We start from the raw sequence: 17,178 nt of genomic DNA on the forward strand, positions 1-17,178 counted from the left end.
TTCTCGGCTGCCGGCGAAATATGCCCCGTGTCAGGAGATTAAGACCATCCCCAGTTTTGATGATTCATGAGGAAGGTTCCCAGCCCGCCGCGTATGTTAGGACTCAAGGCTGTGATTTATGGTGGTAAGCAGATCGAAACTAAGTCAGCAAACAGCAGACAGCAGAGCTGCATGAGGCCGTCAGGCAGAAATCTCCAGATTTGCTCTGTAGCAAAGGCACACAGGTCGCGCGTAATCGGAGCCAGGACGGCACATGCGTGCTGCAGCCAGTCGGGGAAGCTCATGTCATTCGTAGATCCAGAGGATCTTCTGGGACTGCTTAGGCAGGTCGTCCTATTCGACACAATTCCAGGTTCCGGAAGGAAACCAAGGTCCAGACTAAGTCATCGTGGTTCTTTGTGGACATCTCTATTAGCCAGAATCGTTGGCATTGTGTTTACATGAACAGTGAGCCCTATTTATCTCTTGGTTATGAAGTAGTGGGGGGTTCTTCTTAAATCCCAATTCTTGATTGCCAGCCAGAGGCTAGTTTTGCAAATAGGCCTTTCTGAGGTAGGGATTCCTGTCACATCAACTCTTATCTCCATGCTCCTTGTAAAACTCAGCTCTGATATTCTTCTATTTACCCCATACTGATTTAACACCCATAGTGTTCAGGTACAGCTTTATAACTTAGGTATATGGTGATATGCAAGGAGGATTCTCTCTCTTCTCTCTCTCCCTCTCTCCCTCTCTCTCCCTCTCTCTCATCTATAGGAGAGGACAGAAGATGAGGAAATGAACAGAGATACAACAAACATCATGTGCTAGTCAAGACTGAGATAGTAAGACTGTACTGGGGATGGCACTATTGAGATCACCAGGCCCATCTGAAGAAACATGATTTTTGTCAAAGACTCAAAGCGACATCCAGGGAGCACAAACTGCAGAGATGTCTCTGTGTGTCCACAGGTGCAGAGGCCAGAGGACAACCTTACCTGCCATTCCTCCAGTGCCACCCACCCACCTCATGTCACATATTTTTTTAAATGTTATTTTTTTCAATAGAATTTGTATGGCTATTTTTAAAAACACATTGACAGTCAATGTAGCATAGCTACACAATAACTTTCGAGTATCTATCGGTCCAAACAGAAGGTAAATTCTAAGGGTTGTAAACCTTTTACGGTTGACGAGATGTACAGTTTGCAGATAAAAGTCATTCAACATTCACTGGGCAGATTTCTGTGGCGGGTTCTGGAGGAGATATGAAGATGAGTGAAATATCTTCCACTATATTATTGAAGTTGAATCTCATAACCCCTGTCTGAAGTGGTAGACGTTTACTGGTCTTACATTGCCCTGATAAGAAATGCTCAAGGGGCTTGCGAGAGAGTCGGTGCCTCTCTCTCTAAGGCAGCCACACTTCTGGTACCCAGGTACCTAGTAAAGGTATAATGCTTACTTTACATTCAAGGCACTCTCTAATCTGGCCTTAATGTCTTCCTTCCGTTTGTCTCTCATTAGCCTTCACTTGAGTGAATCTTCTTCCTGTCTTTGAAGGGGATCAAATTAATATCTCTATCTATCTATCTATCTATCTATCTATCTATCTATCTATCTATCTATCTATTGAGATAGGGTCTCATACAGCCCAGGTTGGGGTGGAGTTCACACTAGTCTTGAACTTGCCATCTTCTGGACCCTGTTTCCCAATTGCTAGGATTACAGGTATGTAACCCCATGTTTGGTGGGGCCAAAACTTCCTAATAATTTTATTGATGCTTCCATTTACATTTCTCTGATTCGTTTAATGCTTACTGGTATCTCATAGTGAAATGCTAATTGCTTTGCCAGCAGCACAAGATACAAAGGAATGTGGAAGACATTTCCTACCTTCAAGGGGCGCCCAGCCGAACAGTGGAGACGATAGTTCTCAGGCTTGATCTCCTCCCCTTCCCTCTCTCATCTCATCAAAATTCTGTTCCTTTCTTAGCAAAAATGTCACCTCTACAAAGTCATGTCTACTTACTCTGGTTGTCTTAGCTTTTTGATGTGGTAGTTATATATTGCTTATAGTTTGTAATTTCATGATCATTTTCAGCTCCTTTGAGTCCCCTGCTACGATGACATTCAGGTGATTTGAACACTGAGTTAATTCTGACAGTCACTTCAAAGTTGGCTGAACATAATTTTCACGATCCACCTTGACCTCACCTTCCAGTTCTGCCTCAGCCCATACCCTTACAGAAGGCCTGGGTGGACATAGTTATACCACATGACTTCCTCTTCACTCCCCACAGCTGACTGGATGGGAGTGTTCACATCACCCAGGGCTGATGGACTCACTGGCTGGCCCGCAGTGTGTCAGCGCATCCTCTTACACACATTTGTATTAAGACAGGGAGGTTTCCAGTTGCGTGGATGCTTTGGCCCTGTTATTTAATGTGTGATTGAGTTTAGTGACCATTTTGATCACACTGGCCTGTGCTCGAGGACAGGAAGCTGCCCCAAGAGAAGCAGATACAGGTGAGACAGACTGTGAAGGCTCTGGGTGAACTGAACCTAATTGCTTCAGGTCCCTGTGAGCCTCATCTTTAGCTTCTGTCCCAGTGAGAGTCTCAGGATATTAAGTAAATCCTTCACTATGGCTCTATGGAGCCCTCTCTTTCAACCTACATTGTGGTCACCAGCACAGCGCTGGGCCCCGTCTTCTCAGAACGCACACGCCTGTCTTGAGCTGTAGTGTTAAGCTCCTGCTTGGAGCCACCTTCTTGGAATTGTTGTTTCCCTTTGCATGTGTGGTACTGAATTACCCTGTGGCTCTGTCACCTGATGGCCCACTTGCCAGTTGAAGCTCCTTCTCTATTCCACTGAACACAGGTTTTGTTCTGGATTTTGTCCCTCTTCACACTCCCGTTGTTCCAATCAATCTCTCTGGCATCGACTGCCATCTCTATGCAGGTGACGTTTAACAGAACATACATACTTCACACATACTTCCTTGATCCATCATTGTTCCAGTCAATCTCTCTGGCATCGACTGCCATCTCTATGCAGGTGACGTTTAACAGAACACATACTTCATACATCCTTCCTTGATCCCCCGCTTCCTGTTCCTCCTTCTCTATCCTCCCTCATGCTCCTCAGGTCCCTGATTTCTGCCATCTATGGTTTTACTTATTGTCATCTGAGACTTAATAGATCAAGAAAGATTCCTAATATTCCCCTCTAAGAGGCTATGCATAGATCTTGTATGCATTTTAAGGAATTTCCTCTCAATGAGTCTGAGTCCTTGTGACTTTTTTATTTTCTGAAAATGGTATAATTTTTCCTTTAGTGATCTGGTTATGAGTTTTATAACATTGCCTGGTACTCTCAGTGTCAGGCTGGAGTTTGAGGACATTTTATGACTAACAATGATCATTAAGACTATGAGAGTAATGGGAATCATAGACCCACCTTAAATCCTACACGTTAAGATCAAATGGATGTAGATTTGGGTAGAAGATGGAGTCCATTTTCTTCTTCTGTGATCCATTTGAGATATTTAGGATACAAGAAAAACGTGTGTGCCAGAGTCCTAGGAGTGAGCTGATCTCGTTGACCTAACTATAGCATCTTCCAGACAGGTTTCCATGGGTGAGGGCACCATGTGATGTTGGTGTTAAATAACTTACCTCACAATGTCCCACACAGAGCCTGTTTGTATTCTAGCAAGCTGCTTCTCTTACATTGAAATTCAACTCTTGAACTGATTCGTTAGCACTCACAGTAGGCCAGAGGACTCTAAGAAGATCTACAGAAAGTAGGGTTGGCTCTAAGATGATAGTGGAATTCCAGTAGCAGGAAAAGTGGCCTATTTGACTGAGTCAACAACTTTCAGATTACACTTCACCTCATGAAGATAGAGACCACCATTATTTCAGCTTGGATGCAGCAGTGTCAGTCAGTGAATACTTAAGAGTACGTGATACGTAGATAACCAGGCGTTTTGCCAAGATTAAAAGGATCATCAGCATGTGGCCCCTGGCCTCACAAAGAAATTTTTAATGTTGCTGCGAATTCTGTACATATCCTAGGCCTGGCCCAGGAAAGTGGCTCACAGCCATGCTGCTTTATGTAACCCCATTGCTTCAAGTCCGGTCCTGAGAATGTTCAATTAGGAAACCCCACATGCTTTCCTTTAGCTCTAGCAGAAGGCATCCTCTTAGTAATGAGTTTGTAACGCAATGAAAGTCAGGCTTTCTAAACTCAGTTGTCTGAATGTGTTGATGAGACCTTCTCTAAGCTGCCTTGGTAATTTATCTTCATAACCGTAAAAGATTCTGAACTATCTTCTGTGTCATCAAAGAGATAAACTCATTTTCGGTATGTGCAAGGGGATTTTTATATGGAGTGTGAAACACCAGTGGACCACATGAGTTTCAGAGTAGCAATAATGGCAAATGCCACATTCCCGTCATATTTATTCACAACAGGAACTTAGTGTATTTTGAATTCTGCTCATTGGACTCACAGAGGAAATTGTGTTGTGTTTTCTTAATAGGCCAATTTTGTTAGAAAAAAAGACCCTCTGGAATTCATTGTAACATTCAAAACGTTTTCCTCTCATTTGGATTCTTTAGGAAGCAGTAATCAGAGTGACTGCTGTTCTGAGCCCAGTGCCCAGTGCCCAGTGCCTGCTCAGTGCCCATTCTGTGCCCAGGCTCAAGGGTGCAGCAGAGGAAATGGGTCTGCAGGCAGGAGAGCTGGGTCTGCCGATGCTTTGTGTGTGAACTTGCACCAATGGCTTCCTGAGACCTGAACACGCTTATAATGAGGATACACACGTATATGTCCATTTCATCCTGACTACATAAGGCTATAAAGCTGGCCAAAAGTGGACAGCAGTGTCTCTCCCACCTGTGCCCCTTCCTGCTAATCTGGTTGGTTTTAAATGAAGTATGACATTATATTTTTAGATTTAGAGTCCACTCAGTAAGCATCCGAGTCTCTTAACTGCAGTGCACACCTACTATGGCTTTGTGCATGTGAGGGGCTTGCTTTGACATAGGCATTTGAAATGGTGCTTAGATTCACTTCAGTGGTCGGCCGGTCGGTTGGTTGGTTAGTTGGCTGGTTGGTTGGCTGGTCTGCTTGCATGTTCTTTAAAGATCATCTCATTGAGCTGCTGGGGCAATGGCGTGGGGATGGGGTTGGCTACTGCCAGACCCAAAGCCCTCCTGACTCCCAATGGCAGTGCTGGTGACATTGTCCTAAATTAGAAGGACTCTGGCCAGATAAGCAGCAGGATAGTTACCAGGAAAACAAACCTAAAGGTTTCTTTTCACTGGAAAAGCAGATCTACTAAGACAGTTCTGCTCACCAGGAACCTGCTTTAACCTTCCTGCAAAGGTCAACTTCCTCTGCCAAGGGCACCTAGTTCTGGATCAATCCAGATAGCCCTTATCAGCTCAGATCTTAATTCTGCGGAGTGTCATTAAAAAAAAAAAAAAAGAATCTGCTATCTTTTCTGCCTTTCTGCTCTTCTCCACCCCACCCCAGCCCCACACCCCAAGATGGCCTTGGCAGTTTAAACCCCAATAAATCTTTCTTTCTACCATGGAGCAGTCTGGTTTGCGGCTCTCTGTGACATCACTACCAGCTGCCCTATGGGTAGACTGGAAAGCTGGAGCAGAACACAGTCTCCTGGGAGGACACTAACACGCAAGCAGTAAGCAAGCAGTAAGGAACTCTATGGAGAAACCCATTAGGCTCTTGCTTGATGGTACTTAAAGATAATTTCGCTCCGTCAAGCTTATGCCCCCTGTTATTTATTATTTATTTCCTTATTTGCTGAGAGTTTACTTTGAAAGCACTGGATATGGGGGAGGGAAGGTTGCTGGAGAGAAGGTTCAGCAGTCTGCATGTGCACTACTCCTGCAGAGGACCTGGGTTCAGTTCTCAGCACCCACATTGGGTGACTGTATCCTGGAACTCCAGTTCTGGGGATCCAGTACCCTCTCCTGGCTTCTGCAGGCATCGCACAAGCACACACTTTCATCAGCATGCACATAACTTAAGGGAAAAAAAAAGGCTATTTAAAAAGTGATACATGTTTTATACGAAGCGTTTAGAGATCGCAGAAGACAAAGAACAAATGAGGAGGGGAATTGGAAGGGGGGAAAGGAAGGAAGGAAGGAAGGAAGGAAGAAAGGAAGGAAGGAAGGAAGGAAGAAAGGAAGAAAGGGAAGGGAAGGGAAGGGGAAAACAAAAAGGGAAGAAGGCAATGAAGGAAATGGAAGGCTAGGGATAGCTCAGCTAGAAGAGGGTGTTGTGCTTTCCTCCCATGCTCAAAGCCACAGGTTCAGTTCCCGGCACTGCATAAATCAGCCCTAGTGATCCAGCATTAGGAAGGTGAAGGCAGGAAGATCCAAAGTCTAGGTCATCTTTGGCTACCTAGTAATTCTAAAGTTTCCCTGGGCTGCATGAGACCCTAGTTCTGACTCCAGTAAAGAAAAGTCAGACCCGGTTCCACCACTCTGGACTAACATGAATGTGGTTTTGTTTCTAAATCATCCCCTGCTCTTTGTGTTTTATGAACTAACGAGATTATTAATGGTTGCCAGGTTTCTCATCAGAGGATACATTGTAACAAGCTGTGTCAAATTCCATTCCTTCTGCTCTTTCTCCCTTTTTCTTTTCTTGTCTATGAATATCATGGGAATGTCTTTGCATTTAAATCTTTTTCTCAATATCTCATGTAAGAAGAGGTTCCAGAGAAGAATTTTTAGGAAATGAGCTGACATTTTAAACGGCCATAGAAGCCACTGTGCAGTGGCATTTTCAAAGGAACTGAATATGTTATGTTCCCACGACAGTACATGAGAGCCATTTTTCTACAGGGGCTCTAGCAATATATCTCTCTCAGATCGCTCTTTAACCAATGTGTGCTTCTCATTTGCTTTAGCAAGAACACTGTGGGCTAAAATGAAACTTCTACTCACAGAGTGACAGAAGGAGATGTCCTGGAGCTGCGACTTCTCGATCTATGAGAAGCAAGTGAAGCAAGGAAGGCACTTTTAAAATCCATGTTTGGAAAAGGAGACGTGTATATATGTCTCAGTCAGTGTTCTGTTGCCGTCAAGAGACACCATGACCACAGCAACTCTTATAAAAGAAGCATTTAATTGGGGCTGGCTTACAGTTTCATGGGTTTAGTCCATGATCATGGCACCACACAGGGAGACATGGGGCTAGAGGAGAAGCTGAGAGTTCTACATCCAGATCCCTAGGCAGCAGGAAGAGAGAGCCCTTGGGCCTGACTTGGAGGACTCTTGAAGCCACCCCTAGTGCCACACTTTCTCCAACAAGGCCACACCTCTTAATGCTTTTAAATAGAGCCATTTTGAATGCTCGTGACTAAGCATTCAAATCTATGAGCCTACATGGGACCAGGAGGTGCAAGGCAGAGGTGTATGTGTGTGTGTGTGTGTGTGTGTGTGTGTGTGTGTGTGTGTGTGTGTGTGTGTGTGTGTGTGTGTGTGTGTGTGTGTGTGTGTGTGTGTGTGTGTATGTGTGTGTTTGGGGGCAATCTTATTCAAACTACCACAATGTACTTATTCTAAGGAATTAGGAACCTTTGCTTTATCATTGTTTCAAGAGCCTAGGAGGGGATGGAATTAGTCATAAAATACTGGTCATTTCTTTTGTACCATATACAATTTGTACTAGTTTTGGTGTATTGCGTGGTGATAATGATAACATTTATAGAGGGAAAGACCATGGCTTTTGGTAAGAATTTTGGTTACTCGACCCGTGTAAATGGGTAAGTCTGTTAACAGTCTTCTTGACTGCTTTTGCCTTCTGTTGCTGAGTGCCAACCAGCTGTTTTATATCTTGAGAGAGCTCAGTCTCACCCAATGTCCACTGCCGCAGAGGAGGTTTGGGAGATTCGGAAATTCAGGCAAGCCATGCCGTTTGAATGAGGGATGTTTGAGATGGGAAGGGCCACGGGGCTAGGACGTAAATTTAGACTTGGGAGGTGGACATTTGTTTAGGAAGGTCTTTTGATATTCAGAGGGAAGACAATGGTTTTATTAGGGCTGAGTATTCACACCATAAGGAGATAAGGTATGGGCCTAATAAACATATCTAGGGGATCCATTGGCACTTGGTTTCAGAGACAAGGCAGAGCCTGTTATTAGAACTCTGGTCTAGAGTCACTTATCAGAGCTGGACCAATAGCAGGGCTAACCTGATATCTAGTTCTATACTGAGCTAAAGTTCTCTCCTCATGAAAGAACTCATGCCCAAGATAAGAATGAACACCCAAGAGGGATTCAGTAGCATGGGGTGGGGGTATTGGGATAAGACAGAGCACGGCACTGTCATCCAAAGGTGACTATGAATGTTTTAGAAGCAAGAGGGATCTATGGTGACCTAGAAGGGACAGCTCTGGACTCAGTGTTATTTAACACTTGCGTTAAGTTGATAGATTAGAGAACAAATCTTTAATTACTCAAATGACATTTTCACATTGAATAAAAATACTGGCTACATGATTAAAACTCTGAGTAGCTCAGCAGGGACAAAAGCGCAGAAGAGCTTTAAATAGAAAAAGGAAAGCGCACAGTCCGTCACTCTCAAAGCACAGACCCGAGGCCTTGAGACTTTGTTTTTGACCTTTTCTGGGAAACTTAGGAGGTATTGATTGAATTCCTAAATGCTGACATTAATAACTGTAGTGCTGCCAATTTGAAGGTCTCCTGAAATTGCTAGATTTTATGGAGTCCAGTTACATTTAGGAAAATAGTAAAATATTTATCAGCCTTATCTTGGTGCTACATGGCAGGTATTTATAGTATAGCATACTCTGGCCTCCACATTTATATACTACACACATAGACATATACATATATACAGACATATACATACATGCATACATGTACACATAAATATACACATACATATATATATATAAAACACTACACACATACACATATATAGATATACATGCATACACACATATGCATATACATATACATATAGACAGATACACACATACTGCATTCACATGCATACTCATATATATTCTCATACATAATATATATATACACACATACTACACATACACAGACATACACACATATATGTATATATGTATATATATATATGCATATGTATATATACATATGTATATATGTGTATACATATGTATATATACATATGTATATATGTATATATATATATGCACACATATGTGCACATGGACACACATACCGATTTGACTAAAAACCAAGTAATGTGGGTACCTTGAGATTGTGTGAAAGAAATTTACCTATTGTTGTAGGTCCTGAGGTGAGAGTAATTTCCCTATTGCTGGCATTTTATTAGGAACTTCCTTACAGAAGTGAGTGCTGAGGACAGGGGGTCAATTGAGTGCCAGAGGAAGTTAATGAACACAGAGTAAAGCACCCAGATTCCAACCATTTCTCTCTTCATAGTTGAAAATGCCAGCATGGTAGAAAATTTAGTTAGATGGATTTTCATTTGTAGCATTAATACTATTCATTCAATTTCATTTACAATTGGTTATAATATCTGAAGCCACCTTGCTCCCATTTTAGATTAAACACAAGACAGAGCAGCAGATGACAGGAACACCTGTGGTCTGAGACGAGGGCTCCGGGGAAGTGCTGACATTAGAGAAGATGTTAAAATGTTTGATATATCTAGTCTTAAAAAGAACTTGCCAGGGGGCTGTTTCTCTTCAGGATTGTGTAACACAGAGGCTGTTCTTCACATTGCAGCTCAGCCCAGTCTGGACCATTTCTGTGCCTGTCCTTGGTGCTCTGGGTATCTGACCTCCTGGCACAGGAATCCTGTCCTTTCTCATCTTTCTCCCACCAGGAGTGGTGAGCGAGGGCTCTCTCTGCCTCAGAGAGTCCTTTATGTGCTCAAATACCACCGTTCTGATGGCTCCACTTTCCCTCCACAGTATGAAACAAAACCCCGTTCTCTACCTTCATTATGATTACATTTAACCATGACATGTTTGCTGAATATTGGGCTTGTAAGTAATGTGTGGCCATTTCACCAGACACTATTATTCATTCATTCATTCATTCATTCATTCATTCATTCATTCTATCTATCTATCTATCTATCTATCTCCTTTCTCTCTCTCTCTCTCTCTCTCTCTCTCTCTCTCTCTCTCTCTCTCTCTCTCTGGTTTTTCAAGACAGAGTTTCACTCTGTAGTTCTGACTATCCTAGAACTCCCTCTGTAGAACTCTTGAACCCACAGAGATCCACCTGCCTCTGCCTCCCTAGTGCTGGGATTAAAGTTCGTGCCACCACTGCCCTGTCTATTATTTTCTTAAAAACTAGCTTTTTGGTTTTTCTAAGGTCAGTTTGCATGAGCAGCTTGGCATCCTCTCAAATGGGGAAAGATGTCTTTCCTTTCTTGTGCAGTATGACATGTGTGTACAATCATGCAATGACACAGATTCACCAGAGAGCACAGTAACAGGGGACTTTTCTCTGGACCTTTTTATCTGTAGGTCTTTATGATGTGGGAATTCATTGTGTCTCAACCTTTTGCGGGAGAATCCCCGAGTGTCTCCTAGCTTATATGCAATATCCCACAATGCAGATATCCCATTGTTAAAACATTGGGAGACATAATTGAAACTAGTAGGAAAATCTATGACTGGCAGATAAAATATTCTGTTTCTAGGTCAAATGGCAGAGCAGGCCCCTCACTCTATAGGAGTCTGTAGACATAGATGTCACGTTTTGTGTCCCATGTCCCGTAGTGCGTGCATCTCCCTCAGTTTACACACATTGAGCTACCCTTACCTTCAGGTTTGCTGAGGATGTGAGCACAGTAGGAGGTTAATAACCAAAGTGCTGATGTACAGATCTCAACTCTTCCCAGACTTAGACCCCATCCCAAGCCCTGTCCCAAGGTGGAATTCTTCCTGGGTCTCAGCCGGCTCTTTTGTAGCAGCTGATGTTTTTTCAGAGGCCACGGTGCCTTGTCTTCTGCCTCCTGATCTCATGTTCATCAGAAGGGAACAAAGCAATCTTCCAGCTGGTGCATTCCATGCCCAAGAGATCTCCTCCCTCATTATACCAAGCCAGTTAGTCCTTGCTTATACTGGTTTATTCATTTCCAAATAGTATTTGCTTCAATATCTGCATATTGAGATGTCTGCTCTTGAGTGTCCCCCATCATTAATTAATTAATTAATTAATTAATTAATTAATTAATTAATTAATACATACATACACAGAGGGAGTGTAGGCATGACAGCCAGAGTTCCAGTGTTGCTGCCTTTCTTGGCACTCAAGCTTTGGAACTGTAAGGAATCCTTAGCATGCTCTTAATACTACTAGGCACCCTTTGGATTTTTCTAACCACAGAATGGAAGGAGTGGTGGGCAGATCGGAATCTATTCCTCTGGGAAAATCAGGACATTTTACTCTTATATTTCTCTCATTTATAAGTGCTTACTTTTAGGGTCATTTAAACCGAGTCAACCTTTTGTGTATATATTGTGAGTATTTAAAAGATGTGAGAGAACTACTTTTCTAGGCTCTGGTGATGTGCAGAGAGTGTGTATAAGAAACAACTGGAAGCATCTAGATTAGAGGAAGATGGATGTTTATTTTATCTGGACGAGGCCGGTCCTTATAGTCTAGCAGGGGAGGAGGCACACTTATGTCCCAGGCTGATGTGCACAGTCTGGCTTTCCAATACCCCAGTGTCACAGCCCTGGGTCTCAAATCCTTAAGAAAAAAAATCAGCTCTCACTGTAGCTTTTGCTTCATTCAGGTGACCAAATATAAAGAATATGTATGCATACATACACACATATACATACATAAACATACACACATACACACATTTCTTTCACAATTACCAAATAAGTATCATTATTATTTACTTAAAAAAACTTTTTATTGGCTCTTTGTGAACTTCATACCATGTACCCCAATCCCTCTCATCTTCCCCCTCCCCTCATACCTGTCTTCCATCTTTGCAACCTCCCCTCCAGCAGAGAAAAAAAAAATCTCATTGTGGAAGCTGTCGTGTGTCACAATGTGTCCCACGGTCTACCCTTTTGTCCACATTTCTTTGCTTGCAGATGTTCATCGCAATGAATCATTCATTGGTCAGGTTCGAGGCCTCCGGCTTCTGCTACTCAATCCTGTTCAATCCTGTTCAGCACTGGAACATCACCGTGGTTTCTCTCGGATACCCTGTTGTTGCGCTGTGTCATGGAGATCCTGTAGTTTTAGATCTGTAGGACCCACCCCTTCATGCACTCCAGCAGTTCACTGATGGGGTCCAATTCGCAGCCCTGGATCTGGGCCTGAGAGGTGTCTGAGCAAGTCAGCTCACTGTCTCTCCTACTCTCATGCCCTCGGGCCGACTCACCAGCAACCCCCATTCCCAGGGCCAGCTCTACTGTTCTGTAGAGAGGCAGAGTCAGGTCTCCCTCTCTGAAGACCTCTGGGCCACCTCTCCTGTCTGTCATATGCAGTGAGGGGTGAGGCAGGGGGCATCTTTCCCTCCCCCATATCACCATGAGGCACTCGTGTGGCAGGGCCAGCTCTCCCACACTTATGCCCTCAGGGGTGGCTCACCTGTGCCCCTCTACCCTACCCTCAGGGTCAGCTCTACTGTGCTGCCCAGGGGAGGTGCAGAGCCTGCTCTCCTGAGTGCTTCAGCTGGCTGGCTAGGGGTTGGGATCATCTCTCCTACTGTCATGCCACCAAGGGCCAGCGCTCTCATAATGCCCAGGTCAGGGGTGGGGCCAATTCTGCATAGCCTTCAGACATCAACATGGCCAGGGACTTCTACTTGGCCTTTGATGGTAACAGACCTCTGTGGCTGTAGGGCCAGGTTCTTAGACGTGGTGCCTGGTGGCAGCACGGGCCAGAACCCTATCATGGTCCCAGGTGGTGTCACTGATTACTCACATCAGGCTGTTTCTCACTACCTCTAAGTCTCCAGTTCTGCCTCTCCTCACTGTGCCTATGTTCTGTTTCTCTCTTTCTCTTCCCTTTCTCTACCACTTACTTGCTCCTCTGAGTGGTGACTAGGTCTGTGAGTGTCTGGGGTCATCTCAGGAGTGGTGGCAGGAGTACTGTACCCTGCTGATGCATTATGACCCTGGGCAGGGGTCATCTTGGGCATGGTCTGCAGGCCTGTGCAGCACTGAGCTGATGGTCATCTCAGGGTAGGCCCTGTCTGGACCCCATGGTGCCAGTGTGGTGGTCTGCTGTATCTCCATGTGAGGGTTGTCTGTCTCGGGCTTATTCCCACCCCAGGCAAGGCTCTTCCAGTTTCCTGCTTGCTCACTGACCTTGGAACCCCTCCCAGCATCCGAGGTACCAGACTGGTAGGCAGTTGTCTCAGGCTTACCTTTTCAGGAAAGGTCAGTCTATGAAGTTCATGGGTCAGAACAGAGCGTGGACACAGCCTCTCTCTCCTCTGCCACCTACTGACGCACATGTGACACAGCAACCACACCTGCAAGGCCTCTAGAAGCAGATTGTTTCCTTTTTAATTTCTGTGCTTGGTTCCTGCGACCCTATCCATTCCCGTCGGTTGTTTTAGCTCTCACTCTACATACTGGAGGGCATTTGCCATGAGTGGTTTGTTTCCAAGACATGATGCTCTTCTGAAATATACTTTCTCTTACGTTTTATTTTGCTTAACACATTTTAATTGTCGAGCAATGCATGTTAGATTAATTGAACTGTTAAATGGGTGGCAGAGGGGCTCGAGAGATGGCTTAGAAGAGCACGGGCTGATCTTCCAGAGGAGGGGGCTTTGGACCCATTCACCCAAGTGGCAGCTCACCATTTTCTCTGGTTCCAGGGATCCACTGGTCTCTTGCTTCTGCAGGTACTGCACACACATAGTGCATAGACTGAACACCAGACACATGGAAACGAAGAAAAAATAATTTTTAGGTGTGTGTGGTAAGAGGACAGTGTGTGTGTGTGTGTGTGTGTGTGTGTGTGTGTGTGTGTGTGTGTAGGAGGAGGACAGTGATTGTGCAGCAGAATAGTTCTATATGAGGGTAGAAACTTTTGTTAACTATGATCTCCAGGACTTATAAGAGCGTCTGCTAGGTGTAGACAGTAAATATTTGCCAACAAATAAGCATTAAAATATGATTTCACCCATTTGGTTAGTATCATCTGATAAAGTATTGTATTGATGTTTTATTGGTACGTTCCTATGTGACTTTCAATGATTTTTTAGTCTTTAGTTTACCTTAAATCTCCTAACAAAAGGTCACTGTATTTTGTAGTTATGTTACAACAAAACCAGACTAAATAATGCATCCATTTACTTACTATATTCTCTTGCCATGCTTTTTTCTCTCTTTAAGTCAAAGCCATCTATGATGGTTTGTACATGCTCTGCCCAGGGAGTGGCACTATTAGAAGGTGTGGCCCTGTTGGAGTAGGTGTATCGCTGTGGGTGTGGGCTTTAAGACCCTCATCCTAGCTGCCTGGAAGCCAATATTCTGCTAGCAGCCTTCAGATGAAGATGTAAAACTTCTCAGCCCCTCCTGCACCATGCCTGCCTGGATGCTGCCATGCTCCCACCTTGATGATAGCGGACTAAACCTCTGAACCTGTAAGCCAGCCCCAATTAAATGTTGTCCTTATAAGAGTTGCCTTGGTCATGGTATCTGTTCATAGCAGTGAAACCCTAACTAAGACACCATCTCCGAGGAAGATTTATCATCACCAAGATTGCTCACTCATTACAGCATTCCAAAGAAAAAGATTCAAAAAGTATTTTGAGTAACTGGAAATATTTTGGCAAATAAACATTTTCTAATCCATAAAGCAGTGCCTTGTACATTTGTTAAAGTCAACAAGCGTTCTGAGGAGTTGACACCTGTCAGGTTATGTGCACATATAAACATATAACCACACTCCATTTTTCACAAGGGACTTGTCTACCTCTGGAAGTTCATCCATGCATGGTCTGTGGGTTCTTAGACTCAAGGAAATATACCTTTCAAGGAGCTCTTACCAAATGCTAAATTCATGAATTCAACACAATTAGACTTACCCTCCACCATGAGAAAATGTCTTAGATTAAAAAAAAAAGAGTCAAAGCTTAACATGGAGGTGCATGCCTTTAATCCCAGAACTTGAGAGGCAGAGGCAGGCAGAACTTGGTGAGTTCAATGTCAGCCTGTTCTACAGAGTGAGTTCCAGACAGGTCACAAACAAAATAAGACAAACATGTTTAGTGACACAATAGTAGCCAAGGTGACATATTGCTTTATGTTCATGTGTTAAATGTCTTAGTGTCTAAATATTCAACTAGTGTAAAATGTGAGTTCGGTCATCCGTCCTGCAGCACTGTGATCAGGTTCAATTACATTGATGGACTCATGGTGACAGTTCCTCTCCTGGTAGAGGGCTGGATCAATGTAAAGGGATCTGTGGGGGACTAGGAAGGAGCATCAGGTAGAGGTAAGCTGGTCCGTGTCTGGCTCTCAGTCTGTGTAGAACTAATATCCTTGGCCACCAGGTGACACAATGTTTTCATCAACCATCCCTAGATCTATACGATTCTCTTTAACCCAGCCATAAAGAAACATTGTGAGGTCTTTCATGTCCTTTATTTACTATCATCATGGAAAAAGGAAAATAATTGGTTTTCACTTATGTTTACAGAGAAAAGCAGTCGAAAGCAGCAGTCTTACAAGGGACCGATTTTTAGATTTCACTGTGAACAAAAGGTCCCCTGGGCTCTCTGATTCATTTCAGTACAAGTAATTCTCTAGTGCACTGCTTGGATATGAGGTGGAAATACCCAATGTGAAGGCAGATCTGCCTCACCCTTTCCATGTTTCTGGTACATTCTGGGGAGCATGGAGCGTGTCGGAAGAGTAGGTTCTTGGTCCCTCTATTTGATCAAATGCAAGCTATGAGCCCACAGCCTGCAAATAAATACCAGTGTGGGTTTGGGTAGGCAGAGAGGAGGGGAGGATAGGAACAGTCCTCTGCAGAGAGACCGTTGCACCAGAGAACACGCCCTGACCCTCGCTCCTCTTCCTGTCTTCCTTCCTCTCAGACTAGCAAGCCATTTGAGCCTCTGGGTCAGTCAGCACACTCCATATCCTTTGGCTGTGCTGGGATCACGTTTACCCATCTCATCTTGTCTCTGAATCCGATTTGGTGACTGACTGAAATAACTGTTCATTGCACAACGTCTTGTAGTGCTCCTTCTGTGTGCCAAGCCTGTGGCTAGGCAGTCAGTGGAGAGAGAGGAGAATGGCCCAGTGGTGGGAGCTCGCAGCCTCTGGCTGGATGCATGTGAGAGAGCCTTGGGAGGAGTCACAGTGAGGGAACTGTGGGTTACTTTTCTCGCTGAGCATGCCTGAGCGGATGACATCGGGCAGGGACAGTGGGCATCTTTGCTCTCATTCACAGAATCGGTTCATTTTGGATGGAGGAGCTGTCCAAAAGCCATGCAGATTATTTTGAAACATTGAGATCCAAGGGAGAGGAAGCTGGAAGCTTCAAAAGGTTGAAACTTTACTTTGATTTTGTTCATCATGAATGACTCTGTGATACTCAGTGGTGTAACAAAGAAGAAAAACTCATGTTCACAGAGCTCTGCGATGTCTGTCTGTCTGTCTGTCTGTCTATCCCCTGGGGGGCAGGGAAAGAGAAACTTACCTTAGCTTTATGATAAGAGGATGTGAGCACATTCCTGTTGCTGATCAGGACTCTTACTTCCTGCACCCTGAACCCTGATGCTTCTACAGGGTTTTGTCTGATAATAGAAAAGGATTATTTGGGCTGTGGTGGTCAGTAGTGTCAAGGAGAGAGTAAAGGTTTAGTAAGAAAGGCAGGACAGATAAATTCAGTGCCAGGCAGCATATGCTCTTAACCCAGTTACACCTAGAGCTGAGATCAGACCTCAGGGCAGAGGAAAGGCGTGGGAGGAGCGTGAGGGGAGGAGCAGAGGAAAGGCATGGGAGGAGCATGAGGGGAAGAGCAGAGGAAAGGCATGGGAGGAGCGTGAGGGGAGGAGCAGAAGAAAGGCGTGGGAGGAGCATGAGGGAAGGAGCAGAGGAAAGGTGTGGGAGGAGCAGAGGAAAGGTGTGGGAGGAGTGTGAGGGGAGGAGCAGAGGAAAGGCAGGGAGGAGTGTGAGGGGAG

General features: G+C 44.3%; 1 protein-coding gene and 1 pseudogene across 1 annotated transcript in view; one reads left to right on the plus strand and one right to left on the minus strand.

The window, feature by feature from the left end:
• Positions 1-17,178, plus strand: part of Tmem117 (transmembrane protein 117) — a 437,088-nt gene that overhangs the window by 37,505 nt on the left and 382,405 nt on the right. The gene's annotated exons all lie outside the window — the stretch shown is intronic.
• Positions 13,409-13,528, minus strand: LOC115062443 (annotated as a pseudogene).

The sequence above is a fragment of the Mus pahari genome, chromosome 17, assembly GCF_900095145.1.
Source record: "Mus pahari chromosome 17, PAHARI_EIJ_v1.1, whole genome shotgun sequence".
Taxonomy (NCBI): Eukaryota; Metazoa; Chordata; class Mammalia; order Rodentia; family Muridae; genus Mus; species Mus pahari.